The sequence below is a fragment of the Wasmannia auropunctata genome, unplaced genomic scaffold (genome assembly GCF_000956235.1).
Source record: "Wasmannia auropunctata unplaced genomic scaffold, wasmannia.A_1.0 LD335650.1, whole genome shotgun sequence".
Classification (NCBI taxonomy): Eukaryota; Metazoa; Arthropoda; class Insecta; order Hymenoptera; family Formicidae; genus Wasmannia; species Wasmannia auropunctata.
The window spans coordinates 222,436-249,932 of NW_012027240.1; the positions used below are offsets into that span (position 1 = coordinate 222,436).

Here is a 27,497-nt window from a genome sequence, read left to right on the forward strand (position 1 = left end):
GCAGTACCAGAGAGTTGATCGCTCGATGTAAAACGCGAATTGCCGAAAAGATTTATCTAACCGCGAGCACCGTGTACTCGTTTCAACATCATTTCTCACTTTTTGTTCGTGTGAGTATAACGGCGTAATATCACACTCACCAGTTGCATCCGCAACACGCTCAGGAATTCGGAAGACAGCCAAGCGATCCATTTCAGAGACGACAGTCGTGTATATACTCGAATGATTATACGAGGCGCTCGTCGTGGCTTATCTTGTCGCGCACTTATATCAGTTTATATATCGGCCGGCAGAGCGGTCCCTGCTACACGATGAGTGAAACGAACGGATGCGCGGTCTGAGTGCAACTGAATGGAGCAGCGGCTCGCTTTTCACGACGCTCTCGAACGTCGGAGGCGTCCGAGCGTCGTCGGCGACGACCGAGCACGGAAAGACGGATAAAGCGCAGAAATCGGAGCGTTATATATGTTCGTCTAGCAAGTCTAGCAAATAGACTTTCCTCCTCGCCGAGGGAAAAATTTTCAGATTCGATTCTACGTCAGTCAGTCAGTCAGTCAGTGTAAAAAGAAAAAGCGCGTCGTTAAACCATAATAAAGTCTTTCTCGCAGACTTTCCATTTTTAATTTTAGATTTTCTGACAAACGAGTTTAAAATAATTTCGAGGTTGGAAATTTGTTCTATGGAACTCCACTATTTAATCGGATTTTATACGTAAGTTATAAGAGGAATTTATGTGAACGGATTGAAAAAAATTGTATTGAATTGTAACAGGTGGTAATCGAATTGTAACAGGCGATAATCGAATATTGCTGCGCACTGTAAAACGCTTTCAAAACGCTTCAAATCTGTATTAACTTTTTTCAAGATATTATTTAAATAAACATATAAATAATTATGTAGTTAAATGTGAGATTTTTTTCTTAGATATGATATCGCTACGATGCATGTCGTGCAACCCGCAATTACTTGTTTGATGTACGATCATGGGGATAAAATAAATTTGGGTCCAGCCCCCTGCTTTGTTCGGACGCTCGAAACTTATTTATGAAACTATCGCAGCGCAGCTGCGAATGAATCGATTTTCAGTCATATTATTATTTCTTGCACGCATCAGAACTCATTTCCACGACGAGAAGATTTCGATTTCTCACACGAAAGTCCCGTACGGTTCTTAATTTAAACGGAAAAATGCTGTAATTTTCTTAATTTTTCAAGCGTTTTGTATTAACTGGAAGTTTTGATTCGATAAAAATAGATATTTGTGTGTTTATTCACATATTCGCATAAACAGATTTAAGAACTGTAAAGAAAAATTATTTACAAAATTATTTTTATAACAAAATGTGTAGTGTATAACCGAGAATACAATAAATTATTAATGATGAATATCATTATTGTGCCTTCAATCCTATCGTTAATTTAAATAGCCTATTTCGGGAATTGACAATCTTGCAGAGATCTGCACGGGATTGTCTTCGAGAGATCCTATCGTGCGCCTCGGCTTTGCGTCGGCAAAGCTCATCTCATAAAACGTCGCTTTGATCACGACGCGTGCTGAAGATGACCTTTGTGGCGGTAGGAATCTCTTTCTCGAAATTCCAGTCGATGAACTTAATTATTAGCGTGAGTCAGTCGAGTGCGTGGGACGTCTCCTGTCTCGTTTCGCTGCACGGGACTCCCGGTGCTTCATGTCGATTCGTAAATGTTTGTACGCGTCTCGTAACTTCGCGGGCCCGAACGCGGGGTCAAACGGGGTCGAGCGAGCAAAGCTTGTAGCAAACCCATTAGTCAGCGGAGAGGAGCTGATTCGTCGCCCCATCGCTCCCTCCGACCAACTTGTCTCGAAACAGACCGGTCCGGCCTCTATTTCACGATGAAAAATTGTTTTTCCGTTCGAATTCGCGTAATAAATGTCACGATGCATCTGCTCTGTGTGCCTTTATTTTAATTTCTCAAGAAATCTTTCTTCACGTGAGATCCACTTCAGGGAATTCACTTCAGGGAAGAAACAGAAATTCACAACAACAAAATTCATATATATGCTTTGCGGAATTAATACTATAATTTAATATATAAAATAACGGCTTTTTGTAGTAAAACGAGGAAGGAGGGGGGAGGGTAGAGAGAGAGAGAGAGAGAGAGAGAGAGAGAGAGAGAGAGAGAATTTGAAAAAATGATTCCAAAAAATAAAAGAATTTTTTTCTAAAAATATTGCTGTTTCTTTTAATTGTTCGTAGTGAATTTTTAGTGTACGCGCAATCAGTCGTAGCCATTTTTTTTCGTTGTTTTTACATGATTCCATGGCTGTTGATGGTAGAATGCTTTCTCGTTGTGTTGTTATTTATCTGTCAAAACGAATAACATATGCGTTTCGAATACAAAAAGTAACCATAACTGACTGCGGAAAATTTTTATTTTCGAGGAACAAACTTGGTGTGTAGAGCTACTTGTTAAAATCTCCGCCTTAAATTCCGAATCTTAAACTCTCTTAGTTTCTTTTTCTAGGCCACGATACTATTCTTAGAATTAACGGTAGAATCATGTTGTAAATTTTCTCGCGAAGATTAGTTGGCTGCAAAACAATTTTAAGAAAATAGAAAATCTAATAAATCTTTTTGCATTTACAAGATCATGATATATTTATTAATTTTGCTTCAACAGAAAGGAGATGCCATTTTATGGAAGATTTCAAGTATTGTAGATCACATTTGAATGTTTAGCTCATATGAAGATATCAGAAAAAGTATTTCGAAACAGCGGAGGGAGCAAAGGGTCAAGATTGCGGCGCATATGGAACTTAGGTCTATGAATATTTATTCGTTTCTCTTTCTCTCCCTCTCTTCCTTCGTCTCTCTCGGATGCAAAGGGAGAAGAGGCAAGGTAAAAGAGTAAGAGAGAGAGACCTAGGGCGCAAAGCTCGAACCACGTCGTTCTTTTGTGAGAGGAGGCCTTTTGTCGTTGCGACAAAGCCTGAAGAATATCCATCCTTCAAATGTGGAACAGCTGCCATCGAATGGCCCGGCTACCTTTTTTAGAATCCCGTGCACACACCGCACGCGCACACGAATACGCATGTACCGAGCTTTAGGCGAGAGCGAGAGATGGATAAGGGATGGGCACCGGAGCAGGAGTGAGATAAAGCAGGACGTGTTGTTTTCAAGTAGGCAGTTTTCGACTAGGCTCGCGCCTTGAAATGGTTCTATGCTCCATGCATATGGTTCTATTCTCCCATTTTATACACGGAAAGAACGATTTTACTGAAAGATAAAAAAAATCTGAAAATAATTTTCGTTGGAGTACCATCAAAATAATTTTGCTCGAAAGTCAAACTGATTGCTAGAATATCAAAAACTTTTTACAGCAATGCTTATTATTTTTGAGTTTCCGTCAAAATATTTCGATGGTGCTCAAACAAAAATTATTTTCAGAATTTTTTTTTATCTTCCAGCAAAATCGTTCTTTCTGTGCACGTTTTCTCTTTCTCTCATTTGCGTCATTCCGAATAAGTTCGGCAAAAAGTTCACACCGTGTCAAAAGTTTACGATAACGATTCCGTGTCGTGTCATGGACCGCATGTTTTCCTTCAGAAGAATCCACTGATTTGCATATCACGTAATACACAATATCTATCGCAATACGAATGGACGAACGTGCGCGAGACGTTAGAAATAATAAAGCCCCTTTAAGGGAATTTAACGTTAAAGGATTCCACGCATTTTCGATAGCGCACGAGGGGGAGCGCACGATTTTTTATGTACCCCGTATAAATGCAAGCGCTGCGTTTCATCTCGGTGGGCCCGACTGCAAACGGAATATTCAATAAGCTAATCGCGATGCAGTGGCAGATACGATTATAATTCCCACACAAGGCTACGCGTGCCTTTATTATTCATTTATTGGGACACCGAAGGGACAGGTATCAGTCCGTATTTACGATGCGATCGATACACGTCCAATTGAAAATCCATGCGCCGCAATATCTGTGTGATTTCCTTTGATAAAACTTGTTTTTTTTTCCTTACTCGTTGTTAAAGATACTTGCGCCTTACTACATATGCGTAAAATGTTATGTCGATTGCGCTATTTTTGTCGGAGAATTGATAGTTCAGGGATTGATAAACGTGATGATATGTAAGCAAACTAAATAGCAGCGCAATCGGTCGGTACCGTAGAATAACAGCGTTCAGATAATGTACTAACTGTAGTCGAACAGCGCATTGTTGAAATAGCATTTGGTGGCTTGATTTCGGACCCGGCCTTCCCTCGGTTCGAAACAAAGTTGAGTCTGGGAAGAGCTGACCTGGCAAATCCCATTATTTATACATGAATCCAAGTCTAAAATCGTCTATCGGCAAGCCCGTTTTATAGATAACTCTATGCGCCAATTATACGAAATCCGTTTTGACACTACAATAGGAATTAATATGAAATCGAATAAGAAGTATATTTGACGGGAAATAGACATTTTCGCGGAGGAAACACGTATTATCATCCGATATACTTTTTTCAATTTCTTTCCTCGCGCCGAACGATGACGGCGATCCTTTTCCGTCGTCCAATTACGCGAATTAAAATTCTCTGAAAGAAGATCTGTGCAGTTGACGGGGGAGGGGGGGGGGGCTATAATTGACGTGAATTCAGTCGCGTGTTATCCTTAAAACGGAAGCTCGATAGATACATGCGAGAATCAGTTTCTAGTACCTACGATACTAATTCGTACCTGAAATTATTAGGGCAATTCCAGGATTTCGGGCACCGCAGCGCTCACAGCGCGAACAACGACGTGCTCCCTAGCGAAGTACGAACCACCACGCGGAAATAAGAGCATTCGAGTAATGCCGCGATGCAACGGCCGGTGCATCGTTGAAATAGCGATTAATTCCCTCCCTTCCCTGGTTTCGGCGAGCAAGCAGCACGCGGTTCCAGTTTGCAACAAAGTTCTCGGCCAAAGGGAAGGCGTTTTCTCTCTCACTCCCTGTCTCTGCTTCTCTCTCTCTCTCTCTCTCTCTCTCTCTCTCTTTCTCTCTCTTCACGGGGTATGGGCGGCGTCGGAATGCGCCGGCAAGTTCCGAAACCCTGGGATGAAAATGCCTCTCCGCCGGATTAGCCCCCGCTGGCTGGCCGACTGTAGTCCCCATACCTAATGTAGAGTATGCTCGTTGCTGGCTTCCGGTCCAGGGCCGGTCGGATCAAAAGGTGGGCTCATGGACCCCATGAGTAGCAATAATTTTGTGATTTTTTTTTCATACAAACTATTTTAAAATAAGAAAGAATTTTATCATAGTAATCAAAAATTGCAAATATATAATGTAACGTATGTAATGTATATTGCTGAAATTAATATAGTATATAAAATCATTAATTACGAAGAGATAATAATCTATTATCAACGTTTATTCAAATAAATCTATGTTAAATGTATTTTTATAAAAATCTAGATAGTAAATTATTTTAACCTTAGGTTCTTAATTAAATTTTGTTTTAACCTTGAGTCCTTAATTAAATTTTTAATCCATTTGTAGATGGATTATATTTGTATGCGTTCGCAGTCATATATGTGGTCGTTTAGCTTTCGTGCTGCTAAGTACAATAGTACCGACGTGATCGCACAATTAATTGACCGACTGAAGATGGACTTAAGTTTGAAAAATTTAGGAGAGGCATTTATTTATGGCACACCTATATGGATATTATCGCGTTTCTTTTCCGACAAGAAATCGCTTACATATCTCTCAAGAAATTAAAAAAATTAAATACCAGATTTACTAATAAATTATAATGATGAACGTAATGATCAATATGTAACGGCTGTCGTGTAACGTATACCTACTTTCTTCGTTACATAGAAAAAAAAATATCCGTGTTCTATGAGTTTGAAAAAAGTTTTGCGCCTCACGTTGTGGAAGTTTGACCGTGTGCGAAACGACCCAGATGAGTAGGAATGTCAGGCAAAGGAAATGACAAATTAACCGGTTGCGACGCCTCTGCGTCCTTCTTTTCCATTCCACCTTGGTGTTTGCAAACATCGGTTATTCAGACATATTTCTGTCTAACGTGTTTTACATCTGAATTTACATTTCATACATCTGACACGAGATATTTTTCTATTTACGCGAGACAATTTTCGCGATAGAGACGTAACTAAGTAACTACTGTCGATATAAATAAATTTCAAAAAAGATAAAACTACACAAAAAGGATAAAGTATTAAAATGAATGTTTTCCCCCGAACGGTGAAATGACGTAATTTCCTTTTCTATTTGATACTTACGCCCGCCGAAATTCCTCTCTTTAGGCTCGTTAAAAATTACTATAGCGCATCCCTCCCACGATCAGTGCAGCGATCGTGCGTCTTCCTTACTCATAAAGATCACCTTTTGTAGTGCTATTAGCGCATTACGGTCACGTCACCTTCATGCTCGCGAACGGCATTCTTGTCCCCCGATTCATTTCGATCTCATAGAAAACGTCTATTAGCACGATCCTATTCTACAAACACACGGCGCCTTTGTACGCGGCCAACAACGTGCTTACGGTTCTCAATCATCGTTCTGAATAAGACGCGGTTCAGCGGTTGTCCAACGGAATTTGTTTACGCGGTAAGACGTCGTTTGTCACTATGTGTCATCGTTGTCTAACACCAACGGCAGCGGCGGCGGCGCCGCATAAATCTTTTCTTAACATTGCCATTCAATTGACTCTCCGCTTTAGCGAAGGGATCGCTTAACTTATGGCAACAATTAATTTTGACAGAGCGCGGCTTTACCTTTTGATTCAATCCGAAAGGCTGGAAAGATCGATTTCACGTTTCATTATTCTTATCGTCCGCTCCGTTATGCCGGCCGTAATATGTACGCGAGGTCCACAATGCAGAGCCGATGAACCGCTCCGGCGCGTCCGGCTAACTGCTCGGCTAACCGACTCGGCTGGTTAACTACTCCGGTTAGCGATTTAACCGCCGCGCTGCTAATCACTCATTCGGTTAACCGCGCCAGCCGCGGCTACAAACGGGGACGCGCGCGGAATTTCGATCGCATACACGACGCGGGCGCTCGTTCGCTTCGCGTTGGTTCGTTCATTCGCCAGGGGAACGCACGCGGAAGAGCCGAGTTAGGAAGCTGCGGAAGTAGCCCCGCGCGTTCGCCGGAATGTTCGGCATTCTAATGAGGAAAGCGGCGTTTATACCGGCGTCGCCTTATATTTCGTTCGTTGCGTACGCGGCGGCGTTGATTGCGTACTATCGCGTTGCCGTGCGTGGGTGATAAGTCGCGTGCCTTTCGATCTTTGAGCTCAAAGGGTAAACAGGATTGTTGATCGCCCTGAGCAAAATATGTACCTATATACTAAAATAAAACTAACTTACGTGCAAATTTCTAGCATATTATTCACTGAAAAATATTAAAATAAAATGAAACGAGAAGACAAATTTCATAAATCCAATAAGATAAAATATGTCTAAATTATTTTTATCTTATTTGTCCTACACGGAAAGAACAATTTTACTGGATCCAGATCAGAAAATAATTTTTGTTCAATAATCAAAGTAATTTTGTTGGAAAGTCAAAATTATTGCTAAAATATCAAAACATTTTATAGCAATGCAAAAATTATTTTCAGATCTGCATTCAGCAAAATTTTTAGACCTTTCAACAAAATCGTTCTTTCCGTGTATGTTATCTTATTTATCCTATCCCGACTATTATTTTATTTTCATAAACTCGCATGAAGGTAAAGTATTGAGGAAAGTTTCTTCGCATTGTTCATGATAGTCTCTAGAGTCTAAAGTCACTACGCGCAGTGCCCAGAATACTTGCGTTTCTCGTCTATGCCGAAAGGCGCTATCGCGGAGTTCCCTCGAATCGAATTACTCTTCCAATTACATCGCGATTACTTCCACGAACGACAGCACGGACCTAATAAACGCGAGTCAATAAGCCGACAGGCAACCGGTATTATTGCCCGTGGATCTGAATGGGCGTTATGCTTCACGGTTAATGCTGAATTACTGTCTCAGCCCGGTCATGTGATTAACATCGCGGAGGCCCGCAGTAACAATTAGAGAAACCTCGAAGAGATCCGCCGGTTTGGGGGCGACGACAAACAAGGTACGCGAAAGCGAGGGAGAGAGAGAGAAGGAAGGAAGCCCCGATTACGTCGCAGCGCGATATTTCACGTCACTTCCGGTTACAAACCTCCTCCGGGCGGGTTATGAGATGCCATTTGGTAGAAGAGAGACGCGCGCGGACGAGAAGAGCGGCTCCCACCGAGAATTAATTTGAATTGGATTACCATGAATATTGTCGGCGCTCGGCGAGAGGTCGGGCAGACGCGTTCCCATCGCAAACTAAACGCTCCGAAAAATCCGCACTCTTTAGCGCCGGCTATCAATTTGTGAACACTCGTAAAAAATTAAAATTTTTACCAAGACGACATTTATTTATAGCACGGCATTATATATGCTATATAAATATTCTTCTTTTTGAATCGATTTGCTCTTTCTCTCTTTTTCTTATCACTCTAACAATACAGTCGTAAAATTATCATAGATATAATTTCTTGTTCGTTAAACTTTTGAAGGAAAGATTTTCGGAAAATACGAAGCATTAGTAATTATCTACGAACATGATTTATGGTATAATTTAAAAAAATTTTTCTACGAAGAGACAAAGTTTGGTGATTGAAGTTTTAGGAAACTAATCCGGCTTTACAGTACACATTTGTATTCTACCGATCAAATAAAATGAAATAATGTCTCTATTGAATTATTCCACGGAGATTCCAGGAATTCAATAAAGTCTTGAAAAGCTAAAGGTATCTATATTGATAACGTCGAATGCGGTACGTTCTTTCTACGCGAGCTTCCTATCAAGGCGCCGAACAATACCAGTCTGCTGGTCCGCGACTGGGACTAAGGAATCCGTTAGCCCCGCGGCTGTTTTTAACAAACGCAACTTTTTTTGCGGCTTTCACTTCTGCGAAAAGCACCGTGAATTATCTCGGAAAGACTTACCGCGATACAGAACTCATTGTCGCCGCGGCTTCGAAATCTATTGTGCACGAATCCGAAAGTTCGCCAATTTGCGCGTCTTGGCCTTCAATAAGCGAGATAATGTGCAGGATACCTGAAAGGTCGCGTATATACATACAACACTCCCCGAGACTCATCGATGATATTTTAGGTCTCCGACAAACTTAGAAATGTCGCGATTTGACAAAAATAAAATAAACATCTTTATGAGTCGTAGGACGAGTGTCTCGTATTTCTATACATCTCCCTTTTTCTCTTTCCTCTCTCCTAACCACACATTGATAATGACGACAGTGATGATAATGAATCGTACGAGGGAGCGGGGAAAAATCTCGGCGGCGCTTCGTCGTAATTACTTACACGCGTAATTAACGTCACCGCGCTCTCGTGTTTCCGCAACAATGCGACGCGCGGATGGCCAAACAGTATCTGACACTTTATGAAAATCGTGAGCGACGGCCAGAAATAATATCGCGCCGCGTGACGCGGGCGACAAGTGCAAAGCAAAGTGTCCCAGAACTACTGCTTGCGTCACGATCGAATTTTACTAGACACTTTTCTTTACAAAGTTCCTCCAACAACTTTGACTGAAGAAAGATTGATTCGATTTCAGTAACAGATTTGGTAGAAAAATGGAACAATTGTAAGTAAGAACTTAATTGTATCGAAAAATGGAGAGATGCAATCTAACTTAATGGCAGACATAATTGTTTCGGGTTATTGATTGAAAATATCAATAGAAGATAGGAGAAAACTTTTTCAGAAATTGAAAAATCTAAAAGACGACGGGTTCAAAAAGATTGTTGAATAAAAGCGAGTGCGCGTCTCTAGTTGGAAAAAGACACCAAACATCCCGGCATCCTAGCAATTTCCTCTCGCGGCCCTGCAAACGCCCTCTCGTTCTCCACTCTATCTTCATCTAATCACTTTTGCTTTCGTCAACGCTCCGCCGCGGGCTAAACGACAGGCGTTGATGGAGCCCGGCGTCGGTGAGGGCCGGAGAAAGAAACGCGATAGGTCTGAAGGACCGAACAGCGCCAAAAAAAAAAGGGAACGGGAGAAAGAGAGGCAGAGAGAAGTGGAGGGAACCGTGAATCCCTATTCGGCAAACACAAGAGCGAGAGGGCGAGATAGAGCGAGGGGGTGGAAGGTTCCTGCACCCTGCGGCGATTGCAAAGTTTCACGGAAATGCACCCTCACGAGAAATTTCTCGAGGAGCCCTTGGGTCGTCGCGGCGCCTCGGGAATTGCATAAAATAGGGAGAGACGGGGTGCCTCTATTGTGATTGATATACGGGGAGGGCGCAGTCCTGATTCGCAGCGCGAGTCGTATCGGCGGATTAAAATATAAAAAAAGGTCACGTTTCCGCCATTTAGCGCATTAAACGACAGAGAGCCGGCTCTCGAATGGAGAGATATACAAAGGTCTCGCCGCGCACGGCTCGTTAGAGTAAAATTCTTATACGCGCGATCGCCGAGGGTTATCTCTTTCTTCACGGGGTTCCGTGGAATGTCTTTTAAGGGCAAGAGTGACAAAGAGCCGCGAACGATGAAACGTCTCGAGAGAGGTTGCAAACTTCGAGCTTGTAACAATGGTCCCGCATACATGTAGTCTATGCACAAGGGTATACAGAGTGACCGCGTTTTCTCTCGAGCAAAAGAGCACCGTGCAGTCGCCTATTTGTTGGCAAATGAATTTTTCGAGAAAGTACGTAATTATTCTAATTATAATTTTAATTCTTTACCAAACTTTGAAGAGACTATTTTTCTTTGCTCATTTTACATGTATGAATATGCGACGTTTGCCCTTGGCCATGCAGGAACGGATGTGGCATGCATTGAAAACTGAGTTAATTAAATGACTCTTACGTAACAATGGACGATGGACAGTAGCTCGAAGCCGACAAAGTGTTAATCACGACCCCGATCGCGCACTTCTTGATGAAAATGCAAAGTCGTGTCCTGTTTTGTTGCTTCATCGGCTCTGAAACATATTATAGAAAAATAATTAGTTTGATTTGTTGAAAGCGTAAATATTAGACGTGTGTTTAGAGCGCAAATATTAGACGGTTATAAACAAAATTAACAAAAACTTAAAATTTTGCGGAGACGCTAGGTCTTTTGTGTACAGTTACTTCGTCAAGACATTAAGTTCTATATATTTAGTTTTGTTTTTGTATATACACTGTGATTACATACTTCGCTACGATCACAGTAATCGGTAACTGCATAATGTATCTTTGATTTTTAAGATTCTTTTGATCAAAAGAATCAAAGATTCTTGGATCATCAGTTAGAATTTCGACACGGGTGCTTATATAATTACATTTTTCAGAAGTTCACCGTGCAATATATCGATTTCGTAGCCACTGTAGCTACTATTGTCCCTACACGCCATCTGTAATTATGTCGTTAAACTTTGTGCTGTTGTGTCCATGACATGCCTTGTATCGCTAACACGCTTATCAAAAGTTCGACCACTAGCTATGAGGTTCGTTAACGAAATTTATCCAGTCTTGCGACGAATCGACAACAGTTCGCGGTACCTCCGACGAGGAATTGTAAAAGTTAATGTAAAATTGCAAATCGCAATTACGAGACCGATCATTATGCAATGTTTTCTGAGGACAAATGTTCGCGAGCGTGTTGCGATCAAATCAAAAGACAAACCACGTAATTTTTCACTTAAAACGATTTATACTGACCAGTAACTACATTTATGAAATCTTTCTACAGCAACTTGATCAAAGTGCATTTATAAGAAGATAAAGTCTCCTTGCAATTCCACTTATTGCGCGAGCGAATACTTTTGGCTTTGTGAGCGAAGCGAGTAATCTCCTTTTGATAAAAAAAGTTAATAAAGCGATACTGTACGATCGAATAACGCGCAAGGCCCGAAACCTCATCAATTATTTATCCGTTCAACTTCGTAGATAGATCAACAATTGTTATTAAATTTAAACAGAGATGTTTTGGTCACAGACCGAGTAACAATAAAGTTTACATTTGTCGAGTAATTTAGATAAACAGATCCAAGTTTCTATGATTTTCCTTTTTGTTTCGTTAAAAGTGACGATTGCTGTTAGTACGTTCAAAGCGAGAGATAGAGTTTCTAAAAAAATTTCATTTTTTTATCAAAGATTGAGGAATGGAACTCTAGAATATTCCTAATTAAATAATAATAATAGTTAATTACAGCTTTTTTTTGTTTTGATATCGGATCACACAACAGAGTATTGTTTTTTCGATAAACAAAAATAACACATGGATAAATTAAATTCTAAATTTGATGTATATATTAAATTTCATTATTATAATTAAATCCGATTTATTATAGTCTATCAGTTTGCAAACGAAATATCTATGTTTGCGCGAGGAATGACAATACGCGCTGTAGAGAACATTTATCGATTTCTCTACGTGTACCATCATACGCATTTGTATTCGATTCAGGCGCTCATTGCGGTATCGTCTACACATACACGTCCGACCGAAACACTTTATCGAATTCGTTAGCGTTAAAAGTATCGGCGAGACAAATGTAAAAACTGAATATCTTGTTAATTCTACAGTTAATGCCAGAATCACAATCAACTAACGGGACGCTGATTCTCATTCGTTTTACAGAAGAAAAATATATTCTGATGCAGATATTTAGATTATTTTGACAATATTCGGATATATAAATTTAATAGATTTTGTGTTATATTTTAAGCACTTATTTATACTATTTTTACATTTACTTTTATCGGTACACCCTGTATATGTTTCGCATTCGAAATCCCTCGACACGCGCACACGTACACTTGGTGTGTGTGTGTACTCCTCGTGGGATACACACATTCCAGGTGCTCGCGCGAGACGTAGGAAGCCGTATGTGCATTGAACATTGATTTTTAAGCGGTATATTGGCGCAAGAGCGCGGGCAGCAAAAACGTGCGGGATTTGCACGAGCGCGCCGTCTTACTTTTAATGGGAAAAATCGTAGGAGGCACGAAGGCGGCGAGAGAGCGGCGGGCTAGAAGACGGATGTGGGAAAGATTTCACGACTATCGGGGCTCGATGGACCGACCGATGGAGCTTGCTGCCTTGCGCGCGGACATTGGCGTAGCACGGGTTTCCGTATTTTTCTTCGTGGTCCATTTCGCACGTGTTCCGTTTTACACGAGCGAGCAGTGGACTACACTTTTATCTCTTTCACCAGCAAAGTGATTCTTTAACGTCAACGATCCCTCGAAGGCACGTGTCAGTTCGTTGCAACGTTTTAAACGTGTTGCAGAAGCAATTTTCTTTTTCTCAACGCAATTTTGGTTTCTGTGGTTGTTTGTAACGAAGTCATATAGAATTGAAATAAATGGTTTTAATACTGCCACTAGCTTGTTTTTCAATTCCGTAATCCTTTTAATAAAAAAAATATTTGTTTACATAACAATTTACTGCCATCTCGTATTGCGATAGAAATTATTAACCCGTGCAAGAGAACGATGCGTGAAATATTTATTAGCGGGTAAAAAAAAAACCACAAAAAATGGACGTACACCCTGGCTGGTTTATCTCCTCTGGCGCATCTATCGGGTAAACGTTCAAACCCCCGCGAAGCGTAATTTAGTTAAAGGGTGTAAGCGCATAACTTTCGTAAAACACACCAACTGTATTATTCAAGGCGGCGATAACACGTGGTAGCTAACAAACGACCGTCCGTACCTTCCTGGCAATTTAAGGGGTCAAAAAAAAATACACCGATCCCTACCGTTCATACGCTATTTCCGAGGGTTCCGACACATCACCCGTTTCGGATATTTGCGTTTGCAACATTTATAACGTAGTGGAATTTGGAATTTTGCAAAAGTTCCCGGCAAACTTGCGCACGATGGTACATGATACACTATCAATTATTCATAAATCAATTACCTAAGAGTTATAATTAACTTGTACAATTATTTTAAAAATTTTTAGAAATGAGAGAGAGAGAGAGAGAAAGAGAGAGAGAGGAAGGGGGAGGGAAGAGGCAAAAAGAGATGGAGGGAAGGAGAAAGGGAGAGTATTTAATTAAAAAAATCCATGATTTTTGTTTACAATGTCGAATATACATAGGATTTCTTTTCCGTATTTTTTTCGAGTAAATAAATATTATTTAACAGAGATCTCTTCCCAGATCTACGATTCCAGCACGCAAGGCGCTTTTCCCGTCAACTGTTCTATTTTACATTTGCGCAATTGGATTGCACAGTTGAGATAACATAGTCCCTTCGCACAAGTGCCGAGTACTCTCGCTTAATTTTACGTCGCACGTGACACGTAGCACCGAAACGACATCCCGCGCATTCTTTGGTTATTTAAGGGGTCAAAGTACATATCTCACCGCGGGCTCTTCACACGCGCACGTGCATACATCACGCTCTCCGCCGAAATTATTTTACGCTCGTAGCTCGTAGGTGCTTCCTATTTGTGATCATATTATCCCTCGAATTACTCTTATACAGGACTCCAACCGTTGTGCTCTACCGCCGCGCCCGCGCCGCACGGTTTAATTCAATTTTCGAATCGCCGCGATATACCATCTTAATTTATTTGCCTATCGATACATAATCCTACCGGATTATTGGGCAGTTTATTAAATTTACTATCCGAATTAATCTCGCTTTGCGAGTTACAATGTAACAATCACAAGTTTAAAAAATTAGATGTTACACCGTTTCAAGTTTCACGCAAGTGGAAGTTCTTTGGGAGTAAGTTTTTCCTTCTACAAACTTCTTTTTTTTTCGACACTGCCCCTCTGTATTAAGCTTCGCATTCGTATTATTTACGATATCGGTCCGATTTAAATATTTCTCAAGCTCAATCTGGCTCTCGATGCGTTTCTCTTTATTATTTAAAGAGTTAAAGCTCGCGTCGTGTCTTTAGTGCGCTTATATATGTGCCGTAACACCATTGCGTAGATACGGTGCTTCAAAGTTATTTTGCGGGACGCGCTCCATCCCGCTCCTATATGTATAGGTATATATATACTATTTCCCCATGTGCGAGTTTGGCCCGTGAGCACGACGGGGAGTCATGTGGACGAGGGACGAGAGTGAGAAAGAGGGATAAAGAAAGACGGGGACAAGATGGATGGGAAAGAGGAGAACTGGCAGAAGTACACCGTGTCTCAAAACTTCCGTTATACTGTTCTCATTAATAGATTCTCCTCAAAATTGGAAGATTTTAGAATTGACTTTGATTCAACAAAAGTGTAAATACGATTATTATATTAATTGTGGAAAAAGATTTTAAGGAACTGAAATTCGAAAATCAAATTACGGAAATTAATTTATAAAAAGGAACACAGGATGCAGTATAAAATGTATGTTACGAGACCAGGAATAATTCTAATTTTAATATGCATAGTAATATGATATATTCACGATAAGAAAATAGTAAATTACAAAATAGTTAATTACATTACAAAATAAAGATAAGGTAAACGTAATGTTGAAGTTTAAGCTTATGGAAGATATTTTGCGGACACCTTGTACGCGGAGATGAAAGATAGAGAGAGGTACAACTGGCAGTGATAGTTGTATGTAGAAGGAAGTACACGGATGGACCGACGACGTAATATTGGGGAGTCCAAGCGGTAATCGATATCACATATATCTCCGCCGATGTATATTCAACCTCCGCACGATTTTCCGAAAGGAACCCCTTAATAAAACTACTTACGAGCCACCGAGCTCCGCTCTTGGCTCTATCTCTCGGACCCTCTTTCCCTTCTCCCTTTCGTTCCTATATTACGGCACTCTAAGAGACTGCCGGTGATGAAAATACGTGAAATACGCCATCACGTCGCGCGACTCTATTTATTAACTTCACCTTGCGCGCCATTTCTTCCCTCGAATTTAAAGACCATCTGCAACTTAATTGCCAATCGAATCGGGACGATACGTATTCTTAAATAATTACTTCAAAGTTTCGAGCCACTCCTAATGATAAAAAATTGAGTTTGCGCTAAAAGAGGCGTGCGAATGATAATGGCACTTCGAGAGAATAAAAAAATTTAAAGGTCTAAAAGCTCGCACTTAAAAAAAAAGAATATTATATAAAATGTCTGTGCGGTATAGTTTAAAAAAAAAGACTTTTAGAAGTAAAGTTGCTATATTTTTTTAGATTAGCTGCTCAAAGAAGCTTAACAAGAAGAAAGCCGCATGTGCGATGAATAAAAATTTCACGGGAGAACATATATTTTCCACGTATATATATGTAGACACTTTATTTATTTGAAGTAATATAGAGGAGTATATATATTCTTTATTCTCTCTTCTCGCGTACGTCATAAGTGTCTCATGAATAGCATATAAAGGTGATTTTCTAAAAATACGGCACCTGCAATTTTTTTCGTGTCAAGCTTAATCATTGCAACCTACTTTGAGAAGCGCACTTCATGTTTTAAGATTCGTGGCCGGCTTAATAACAGATGGTCGAAAAGTTCTAGTCAATAACGTGACATTTAAGCGACTTATTTAAGTGCCCCGTATGCCAGAAATGATTTCGAGTTCCAACTAATGCGAGCAGACGCGACACGATCTCAATCCCCGAGATATTTCCGACCACATTTCGCAGATCGATCATATCGAATACGACCTACATAACATACACCACAAACAGCATCTCGACATAGAGAGCGATCTTCTTAAAATGCAAACATCTGTAGCCACTACCACGTGTTATACACACACACGATGAAGCATTATTAAACATTATTCGTGGATCATAGCAAAACTGTATTTTTGTGCATGCCTGCAAATTCCTATTAATATCTCAGTCCTCCGCCTCGGTATTTCGACCTCAGATGACACTAAATAAAACATATCCGCTTTCCAAACAACGAATTTTCTATAAATTTACTTTTGCAATTTTATACTGATTCTATTGTGTGCGTTATTGTTTCCACGCGCTCCTCCGGAAGTAATCGCGCGACGGGATATACGAAAGTTTGCACGGGGGAAAAAAGGCGGAACATCGGGGGAAGATGCGAAAACACGACGAGGTGGAAAAGACGACAGACAGGGGAGAGAGGCGGGAAGAGGCCTTTCAACGTACAAATGCGTGGACGGCGGTTTTGCCACATACACACACGCATGCACGCACTTTGCGCGGAATACTATTAATTTCGTATTCATTCCTTCTTTTCGCGCCGCGCTCCTCACGATCGTCCCGGGCTCGTTAACGTTCGCCCGTGGAAAATTTTCCTGGTTTCACCAGGATGCCGCCATTATGATGCGGCGTATGTAAATACGATCGCGGAGGGGGGAAGCGGCGTAAAAATGAGAGAGGACGACACGAAGGTGAATATCCGGCCGGCGCAAACGAGGGTGAGAAATCCTCTCTGACGTCGTCTTCGGCCGGAGGAGCCGAGGGAGGAAATAGATGACCCGGTCGACCGGGGGGTCGGTATCTCGATTGTATCGAAGCGAAACGACATCGGTGCGGCGCGAGAAGGGCGAAAGCGATGTAAATTTAGCATCGAGCCTTTTTAGCTTTTCTCTCGGCCTTAAATATCGGAAATAAGGGGCGAGAGTTTCGAGGAAAAAAAAAAATAGATACTGTCCCAAATAACATATTTATGCAAACGTAAAAATATTAATAGTGTATAGCGCAGAAAGTCAGATTTAATATAAAATCTATCATTTTTTTTTAAATTGACTCGAAGCGTTTCTGAAGTACCGGGGCTTGTACCTAAACGTATTCTCTCGCGCCCGATTGTTCCAGTTGCGTCGATTTCCACGTAGATTTCCCCTCGGCGCACGGCGCAAATGTAATTCGCAATCGCATTCGCACCTCAAAATTGACCGCTCCTCGCAGCTGCGCAGCTGCCGGGACATCTATTAAAGGACTTCGACTGGGAGAGCAGAAGCAAGGCGCGCGCCGCAAGACACTATATGGTAATTAGCTGTGGAAACTTGCCGGGCGAATTGTACCATGGCCGCGCGCGGCAAACTATGCCCGCATGCCCCTTGGGTACCAAATACCACCATCAGGGGGAGGGGGTGGGACGCGGGTGGCGGTCGGGTTGGGTTAGACGGTGGCGACATTACTAAAATGTCAGAGAATGTCACCCATCTCATAATCTATGCCCCACGATCCCGGCGCTACCCTCGATCCTCCCTTTCTCTCCATCTCTCTTCGTCCTCATTCTCTCTCTCTCTCTCTCTCTCTCTCTCTACCCCTCTTGCGCACCAGTCGAGCTTTCAGTAGTCTCCTCCACCCTCACTTCGCCATCCCCGGTACCCGCTCCTGCCGGGCCAACCCTCCGGGTGCAGTGTCGCCGCCGCATTCTCGCGAGAAATTAATTTGGCCCTATTAAAATGATCACTTCTGGATTTAAGTTACGATCCACGCCATTCTCCCTCATCCCCTTCTGTCTTCTAGCCATCCTAAATTTTGGACGGCAAGGTCTCGCACCACCTTCTCGCGTATCCCCCATCGTGTAGAAAAGTACGCACAAGATTTGACGTTGGTGATGGTGATGATAGTGGTAGTGGTGGTGGTGGTAGTGGTGGTGGTGATAGTGGTGGCGCGAGTTACGAGGTCGAACTTCAAGCCGAGCTTTTCTTCAAGCCGCGGAGAAAGTAGGTCCGCTCTTTCCAGTCGTTCTTTTTAACGCTTTCCAGTTTTTTGCGCTTAAAATAAAGCAAGTGCATGTTTCAGGAATCAGGAACAGAAACCAGCGGAAGAAAACGAGCGTAGAAAACGTACAGCTAGAAAGAACGGACGTAGCGTGAATTGAGAAGGTGTGCGAGGCAGAAAGCGCGCGCGCGCGTAGCCAGAGTAATTTTAATAAAAACAAAGCTTCTAGTCTTTAGCTCGATAGCGTCTCTTGTTCATAACACTAGCATAACGTAAACAATTTATGGAGTGTCCACGACGGAGTTTTTCCACGATTATGATTTGTTATACATGACTGACTTTAGCACAATATAAAGACATTTTTATATGTATAATTATACATTATAGTTCCAGATTACTTAATAATTATATGTCAATTATTATACGAATCAAATTCCTAAAAATCAACCTCAGATTACGATTCCTTGCCGTAGATTCGATTTATGTAAAAAATTTTTTTACATCTAAACGACACAAAGTTAATGATATTAAAAAACACAAATAATAATTAAAAGATATAATAAAAAAATTTCAAAAAGATTAACTTTTTTCGCGCGGAAAAATGTGAGTTAACCATGGAATTCTCCCGCAGATTATAAATTGTGCGTATATAAAGCGGGCTTAAATCATTTTTTTTTGCCACACATTACCGAACAGACGGGTACTCGTTTGCGCGACAGCAATGCATACCGACGCGAGAAACTCATCCGGTTATCGCGTTATTGCGCGAATGCGGGACGCGCGGGAAAAAGTGTGTAATTAATTTGAGTCCCGTCTGGGCAAACTCCAATCAAAGTGTACAAATATTAGAAAGCGTATCGCCCGCGCGAGCCCGGCTCTCTCTCTCTCCCAGCCAATTACCACCCCCTTCACCCCTGACGCGACGATCGCACGCGCGGATAACGAAAATTTCTGTCGTTTCGATATCATCGCGCGTAGCGCTTAAGGTTTTTCCTTGAGTTGCCACGAAAACCCGCCGGTGGTTTCCCTCCCCCCCCTCTTAAATTTCCCGATTCCCTTTTGTTTTTCTTCTCTCGCAAAGCACACGTGCACGCGCGTCGTCGCGCTAAAGAGGCAACAAAAAGTGCATTTAAAGCTGCCGGAAATACAGTTTGCCGCAAGGTTAATGGGTTAGCTCGTTGTGCAAAATTGAAATTTGCATTAGGTCACAAGGGGGCGTTGAAAAAAAATTTTCGGGAAGTTAAATTTAAAACTAATTATACACGTGCCAGCGAGGAAATTATGTTTACAATTTTGCACCTTATTTTGCACTTAATTACTCTAATTTTATTTTTTATAACTTCGCGATTTTAAACAATAATGCTAAAATTATAAGAGCAACGTATAATGATATTTTAAAAAATCTGTGATATAATATCTAGAGATTGGCATAACTTTATTTTACAAAGATTATTCTTTTACAAAGTATTACTAGTCAATATTAACTCGTTATATTGTTACTCAAATTTACCATGCAATTTATACGGTATAATTAATTCGCTGAAAAATCTACAGAGCATTTTATTAAGCTTCGGTTAATTAATAAAAAAAAAAGGGGGATGGATTGATAGCTCGCAAAGTGTTAAACTCGGTCGCCAATCTCTCGAGGAATTTGCCGCGGCCGATCGAATTAATTAAAATTCACTGTGGCGGGTGGCGCTGCACCACGGTGATCCTCTTTGGAAGAGATATTTCGACGGTAATGATCGCTAATTACAGCATCGACTTGCCGCTTATTAACTCGCTGCCGCGCTTTAATTAGTCGCGCGTGCCCTTCTTCGAGCCCCACCGATCGTGGAAACAGCTCCGGTCTACCCTCGAAAGAGAGACGTCACGTGCCGCCAACTGTGTCTGATCGATCGTATCGTATCGGTTCGCCACGTTGATAAGACGCGTGACGGGACGTTTTCCTAAACGAGAAGCATGCCTGTCTCCGAGGAGATAAAACCGGACTTCTGGCCGGATACGCGAGATAGGGGGAGAAAGGAATATTGCTATTTAAGGATATTGTGATACAGATTCTTCGAGCACGATATAGATAGGGTCAAATTAACCAGTTTTTGTCTATTGGTATACATATTCTGTAAACTATATGTAGTCTAATTTTTTCTCTTAATAAAAATTTGAATAGCTTGATTTCATCACGTCTCTTTCTTGATCTAACGACTAGATGTAATGATTTTAATGACTAACACAAGCCTCTTCGAATTTCTTAAATTTCTATACGGTCGAATAAAAGATACTAAAATATAAACAATTTTACTCGAATTGAATTTGATTTTCAAACGGAGGGGTCATTTAAAACTTGGAAAGAAAGTTCGGAATATCCGCTACCTCTGAATACGTCTGACAAGATTGTATATTGGATACACTTCCAAGATACCGATATAATTATAACTTTGGCCCGATGTACTACCAAGGGGATAAAGACAGTGTGTGGTACGGCGAGGAGCGCGACATCGTGGACGGAACAGCTATCGTCTTCGCACGGTGGTCCTAAATATCATAGGGGTTCCGAGCTAGCCTGGAAAGGTAAGCCCTTAAGAAACCAGGACCCTTCTTCATACATCATCAGGAATGACGGAGCACGTAACACGTGACATAGTCTAAAGCGACGTGATATGATACGACGGGACGCTAAGTACAGAGAGACGATAGAGCGAGAGAGCAAGAAAGAGAGAGAGAGAGGAGAGAGAGAGTCATCGTTCATCATTCGCATAATACAAGTGATACGCCGGAGCTATTATCTTCTTTCCCTGTATTGTTGATCCCGAAAACCATCTAGCGAAACGATGCAGTGCGACGTGCGAAACGTTTCCCCGAACTTTCATTGTTTATTTTTCGACGATGGCGAAGTCGCCATCGAAAAATACGAAAAATAAGATTTAGACGTAAAATACGTCCATCAGCTAATATTTTTGTATAAACGATAAAACAAACGCGTATGTAAATACACTAAATATTTTAGAAATCTATCGCAAGAATATCATATTACATTTTTTGCCATTGTGTTGTAAAAATATTGTGAAGTAAATATATATGTACTAATATTTTCGGAGTGCAATTTTTTGAGAACTTTATTTTTTCGTTTGTCTGCCTTTTTTTTGTTATGGTAGTCAATTAGAAACACCCTGCCTCCGAAAAAATTTCCAATTAAAAATCGTAACAACGCGCCTTCCCCCACGCAGAATGTATCATTGCGTCTGCCGAGTAACGGCGTTTCGTTTGACCATTGACCATTCGCTTTTTTTTCGGGGGTTGCGGTATAGTGTAGCAGCGATCGATTCTCGTCACCATCTGCTCGCAGCTATGCTATTTCGAAGTATCGGCAAACAAACTAGTCACTGATTGCATCCTACCGAATAATAACGTGATAATTCGATTTCTTGCGGCATCGAGATCGCCATTTTTGTGCTGGCTAAATCAAAGAGTGATACAGCTAGTCAGAAAATTCACAATTGTGACATCACACTTTTTCGCACATTCCTAAACGTTTCTATAAACGTAGTATTTAATTATACATATATATCAATTCATGGATAAAAGTAGATTTATGTTAATAATATATAAATTAATAAAAAAAACTTGAATGGTCAAACAATTATTATATCTGCACTGTTATAAATTTATTTCCTCTTTGCGCGCTTTAAAATTCCTCTACAATACGTGAATTGCCCGTATCGCATTCAAATTATGATTTTTCTCAGAGCGGAAAGCGAAAAGACGATGAGCGAGATAATTATATGCGCGCGAACGCAGTCTCGGTGCATCAATGCAAATTACGGCCATCGCCGTCGCCGCCGCGAGGCTTCTTCTCGCACTCATTGAGGACGGCTCTTAATTTCTCCCTTTGTCCCCTCGTCATTCGCGCACAATGGCGGAAAGTTCGAGAAACGCTGTCGTAGACAATGCGACGAAGGATTCATATTTTCTGATGCACATTGCGCCAACGAGAAGAAAAGAGCGAGAGAATGAGTCCTCCGTGGGTGGAGGAAAGGGAAGAGGGAGACAGGGAGAGGGATAGAGAGAAGGAGGAAGCGGAGGATAAGGAAACTGGCGCGCGAGCAGAGATAAAGGAGAAGGGAGGGGAAGGAGAGGGAAAGAGGGATAGGGGATTGAATGCAGGGAGGAAAAAGCAGAGGCTCGGTACGAAAGTCGCTTCGGCTGGCGAAACTTCGGAATATGGAGACGCCGGAGCCCGATATCGAGGAATCGCGCGGCCGATATAGGGGGAGGGAGGTCGGGGGTGTATGCAAATATTTTTCCAGCCCCCACGGAAAACCGAGGCCCCCGCTTTCCCGCCTCGTCTTTCGCGCGTCTCCCGCCGGCCCGTATAGCCGACCTCCTCCCCCTCCTGCCTTTTCCTTCTTGTCGCTTTTTTGCTTTCTATCGCGCGCTTTTCACACCGCTTTTTTTTCTTCTCTCTCTTTCTTTCTCTCTCTCTCTCGTCGCGTGTATAAAAAATGAAGGCAAGAGTCGATAATCGTCGTGCTCTTTTTATAGCGGACCTCGCCTTATTCCCGCGCACATCTTCCTTCTTGGCCCCTCTGTCGCGTTTTCAAGTTCGCACTCTGGTAAGAAGCCCGATGGTTTTCATCGGGCGTTATACACTGTGCATTGTGTATCTTGAATGCTGGGCGAATGTGAACAGTGATGCTGGAATATCTAAGCTATTATTTGTCGAGTTATCAAGTCGATTAATTTTGCGAATATGTTTGTCTTATTATATATATATTATATTTGATGTGAAATTCCAACAATTATTAAAAATATGACAATATTTTAAAAATTGAAAGAAAGTAAAATAAAAATGTATTAATTATTATTATACCTGCCTGTGTTATTAAAAAAATATTCTTCTATGTGCTTTGATCGAAATTATCGGTCTTCCTCCGTTTTGTTAAATAATAAAGAAATTAGTATGTTATGCTTCTGTCGTAATGCAAAACAAAAGTGGATCTTTATGGATGACAATGAAGAGACAAAAATAGAAAGCGTAAAAAACAGAAAGCGTTCAAAACGGCGAACAGGGGCAACGTGATGCGACGTCAGAGGCGGATGCGAAGAAACCCCGGAAATCCCCGGAGAGTGTCGACTCCGGAAAGTGGTTGTTTTACGAACGCCACGGAGTGCCAGAAGTCGTCGACGCGGCACAATGGGAAAAAGAAGGGAAGAGAGAAGAAGTACTCGAAGAAGTGGAAGTATGGTAGTTATCCTGTTGCATTGGCTAACGCGATCGCGCTTGCAGCAGCAGCTATGGGGCACCTCGGGGATTTCGCCGATGTGTTCCAAACACGTTCACGGGATCAGGTACAATAGCCAGTGGCCGTTAAGTAAAGATCTCGGACGAGAGAGCTGCAGCGTTACTCGCGGTAATCGACGATGCGTACGTGCGCGCGTTTATAAAATACCCAAGATTTCGCGCGCCGGCTTTGCTCCGATCCTTTTAAAGGGCTCAGAAAAGACTTTCGAACGGTCGGGAATACGCGTCGGAATGGAGAGATCCGTCGTAATGTATGTAAGGGTTACATATATAGAGCGTGATCGGTCACCGACAAAAGTCGGAGTCGATCATTCCTCAGAAAGGATGTGATTGATCGATATCTTTTTTCCAAACTTTCTCATTTTTAACGGTAAATATCTCGATTTCTAAAAATCCTATCTTAAAAAAGACATGTTAAGTTAATAACTCGCATTTCTCAAAATTATTTGTTGCTTTTCCGTGATACTGATTGGTTATCTCACTATGCTTACTTCGTTGAGCGGCTGTCATTACATATTTTGACAGTTATTATGTGTATTGAGATTTGTTTTAATAATAAAATTCATTGGTCGCTAATTAAATTCATTGGTCTTTTATAATATATTACATAAGTGCATGTCCCTTCACCTTCGTATGTTATATACATATGTAATTGTCAAATGCTGTGTCTAATTATCACAGCAAATAATTAGGCACAGCATCTGACAATTATGCATGTAACACACGAAGGTAAAGGGATATGTACTTATGTAATATTTTATAAAAAAACCAATGAATTTAATTCTCTTTGTTTCAAAACACTTTTACACTTCTTTTTTTTCTTCTATCGCTATTTTATTCCTTTTTCTTTTAATCATTGTAAAAAACATGTTTCGACATATCTGTTGATTACAAAAGATATTGTTAGCAGTATTATAATATTTTTTTATAATATTTTTACTGATACCTGAAAGAAAAAAGTAAGACGAGAAATGAAAGTTATCGACTTAATATGCCTTTTTTTAGATAGGACATGAGATATATGTAAGATGTATAAAAAAGTAATGAGATATTTAATATGATATTTGTATTTGCGTGCGTGGGTACGCGCGCGCGCGCTTGTGTGTGTGTGTGTGTGTGTGTGTGTGTGTGTACGTGTTATGTTTCACGGATAGTGAACAAATGACGCTATGTTTTATTCTAGTTCTGTTAAAAAATGAATGTTCCGTCGAAGAGACATGCGAACGTGAAAATTAAATAAATTCTCGTCTTTTAAGAAAATTTAATTTCTGAGGATAAATCCCTCAATTTCTATCTTCGTGAAAACTAAATATTCTATCTCATAAAAATTAAATGCAGTGAAATAATCGTTAAATGTGCATTAGAGTAATTTATTAAACTTCGACTGAATGTGTGTAGAGTTATAAAATTAATGTTGTGATGTCTTGAGCATTCACGTCTTTTTTTAAAGTGGAAAAATAAATAAAAAAAGAAAAATCGAATGTCCGAACATCTCAGTCGTAACGTTTCAATTTGTAACTTCACGTTGAACCAGTAAAATTCTTCTGTTATGAACCTTGCTCAAAGGAAACTAAGGCTTTATTATCCATGATACTGTCTCAAGAGATGATAGATGAAGACATGCAATACGTTTGGACAATTTAACAGATGATATCACTGTCGCTAAAACAGAGCGGAACGTTATACCAATTTTTTGGAGTGCAAATCAACGTCTCACGGAAAAGATTAAATTATTAATACCGAGCAACTTGTCTATAGAATTTCTTTCATGTATTAAATAATACTTTCTAAGATAAAAATTAATATTATATAATAATTTTTATCGACAAAGAATCAGTTTGTTCTGCAAATAGTTTTTTTTTTTACATAAATATCTATTAGAAGTTCAAGAATTTTATATTTTTACTTCTGTTCACTTTTCTAATTTTGGCGGTGAATTAATCCTTTCGAAGTTCTCTCTTCTAATCGTTTCACCCATTTTGACCAAATTAACGTGAATTTAATGCCGATGAGTGGAATAAGAGAAAATAGGAGACTTCGATTGTCGGCACCTTGGTCGGCTATTGTTTGTCAGCGGGGGATGGCGTAGACAAGAGGCTGGAAAAAGGCGGAACGCGCGGAAAGAAAAAGAAGGATCCAAAAGAATGGAATGCATTGAGTAATAGCGTATTCTTGCACGGGAGCGTTCGATGTTTTAATCAAATGCCTGCGATAAACGCGAGCAATATTTAGATGTCTTATTACAATAACTCATTCCGTTGGTATTCATTTATGGAAACCGCAAACTTGCCCTGGACATCGTGATACCGGGATATTGCTGAGTTAAGAAACAATATTCATTAAAAACATAAAAATAAAAATTTCCCTGTTTGCGTGTTTTTACGGTGCACGCTTAGCCGGCAATTTTTAATCGAAGCACAACGAATCCCCCCGCAAGGAAAGTACAACGAGCGTAATACGGAAAGTATAGTTACTAAACGTTTAAATATATCGTGAGCGTGATAATCTGCTTACTTGGACTTTTAATTAAACTCGGTCATTTAATTTTCGCGTTGACTATACTCCTGCCGCTCGGCGCTTAATATTTAACAAGCTTCTTCCCGTATACGCCAAGTAACTCCATTCGACGGTATTGAGTTTCTTGAGCGACGTCAGATCTTGCGATTTACGTCGACTCGTATCGACATTTGGTCGGGGCTGAACGGCTGAAAGTGTCCGGAAGGAGCTTCTCGGGAAGAAACGGAAGTGGCAGAAATTTCGGTTAGGAGCCCGCGGGATGTGCAATTCCAGCACATCGTTGGCGTGGTATAATGGAGGGACCCGCCGCGCCGTGTCGACTATCGCTATAGGGATGAAGTTTGTCTTCGTAAGAAAGAGTAGTCGAGGGCACGAGGAGCAGAAGAGGATCGCGAAGTAACAGGATTTTCGGATTAGGGTAACACGGCCCTGGTAATTGTTCCCTTGTCTCGGTTCAATCCCGAGAAGAGGTCCCGGAAAAAAAGCGCTTTGAAGCGCTCGCCTCTCCGCGGTCGAATAAAATCGCTGCTGTGCCCATTCTCACCCTGATGACTTTATGTTCAATTAACCCTTTGATATATTTCGATCGAATTACGACAATCCGATCGCCACCCTTATCGAGCATAAATCGTCGTTTTCCATCTTGAATGGGAGAAAGAGAAACGTCTCTCGTTTTCTCTTTCATCTTTTAATTATTTCATAATGTTAATCTACCGGTCTTAATGATCTCTAAACGCTGTAGAAGAGGATTCTAAATAATCCTCTACGGTTCTGCGTCAAAGAGAAAAATGTTGGTGAATACAACTTAAGCTATACATGAATACTGAAAAGGTGTATTACCATTTTTTTTAAAATATATTTCTTAATTTAGTCTTTACATAATTACTAAGTATAATTACTCAGTGATTCACATACATATATACTAAGAAAAGAATTTCATTCAGACATACAAAAGCAAATAATAAAAAACCAAACTATTTAATATAATTGAAGTGTTGCGCCTCGTCGCATTTACTCACGAAATTATTGCGACATTTATCAACGA

The 27,497-nt window shown here is 40.8% G+C and overlaps 1 pseudogene; it reads right to left on the bottom strand.

Moving 5' to 3' along the window:
• Window positions 1–27,497, bottom strand: part of LOC105456505 — a 74,074-nt pseudogene that overhangs the window by 38,246 nt on the left and 8,331 nt on the right.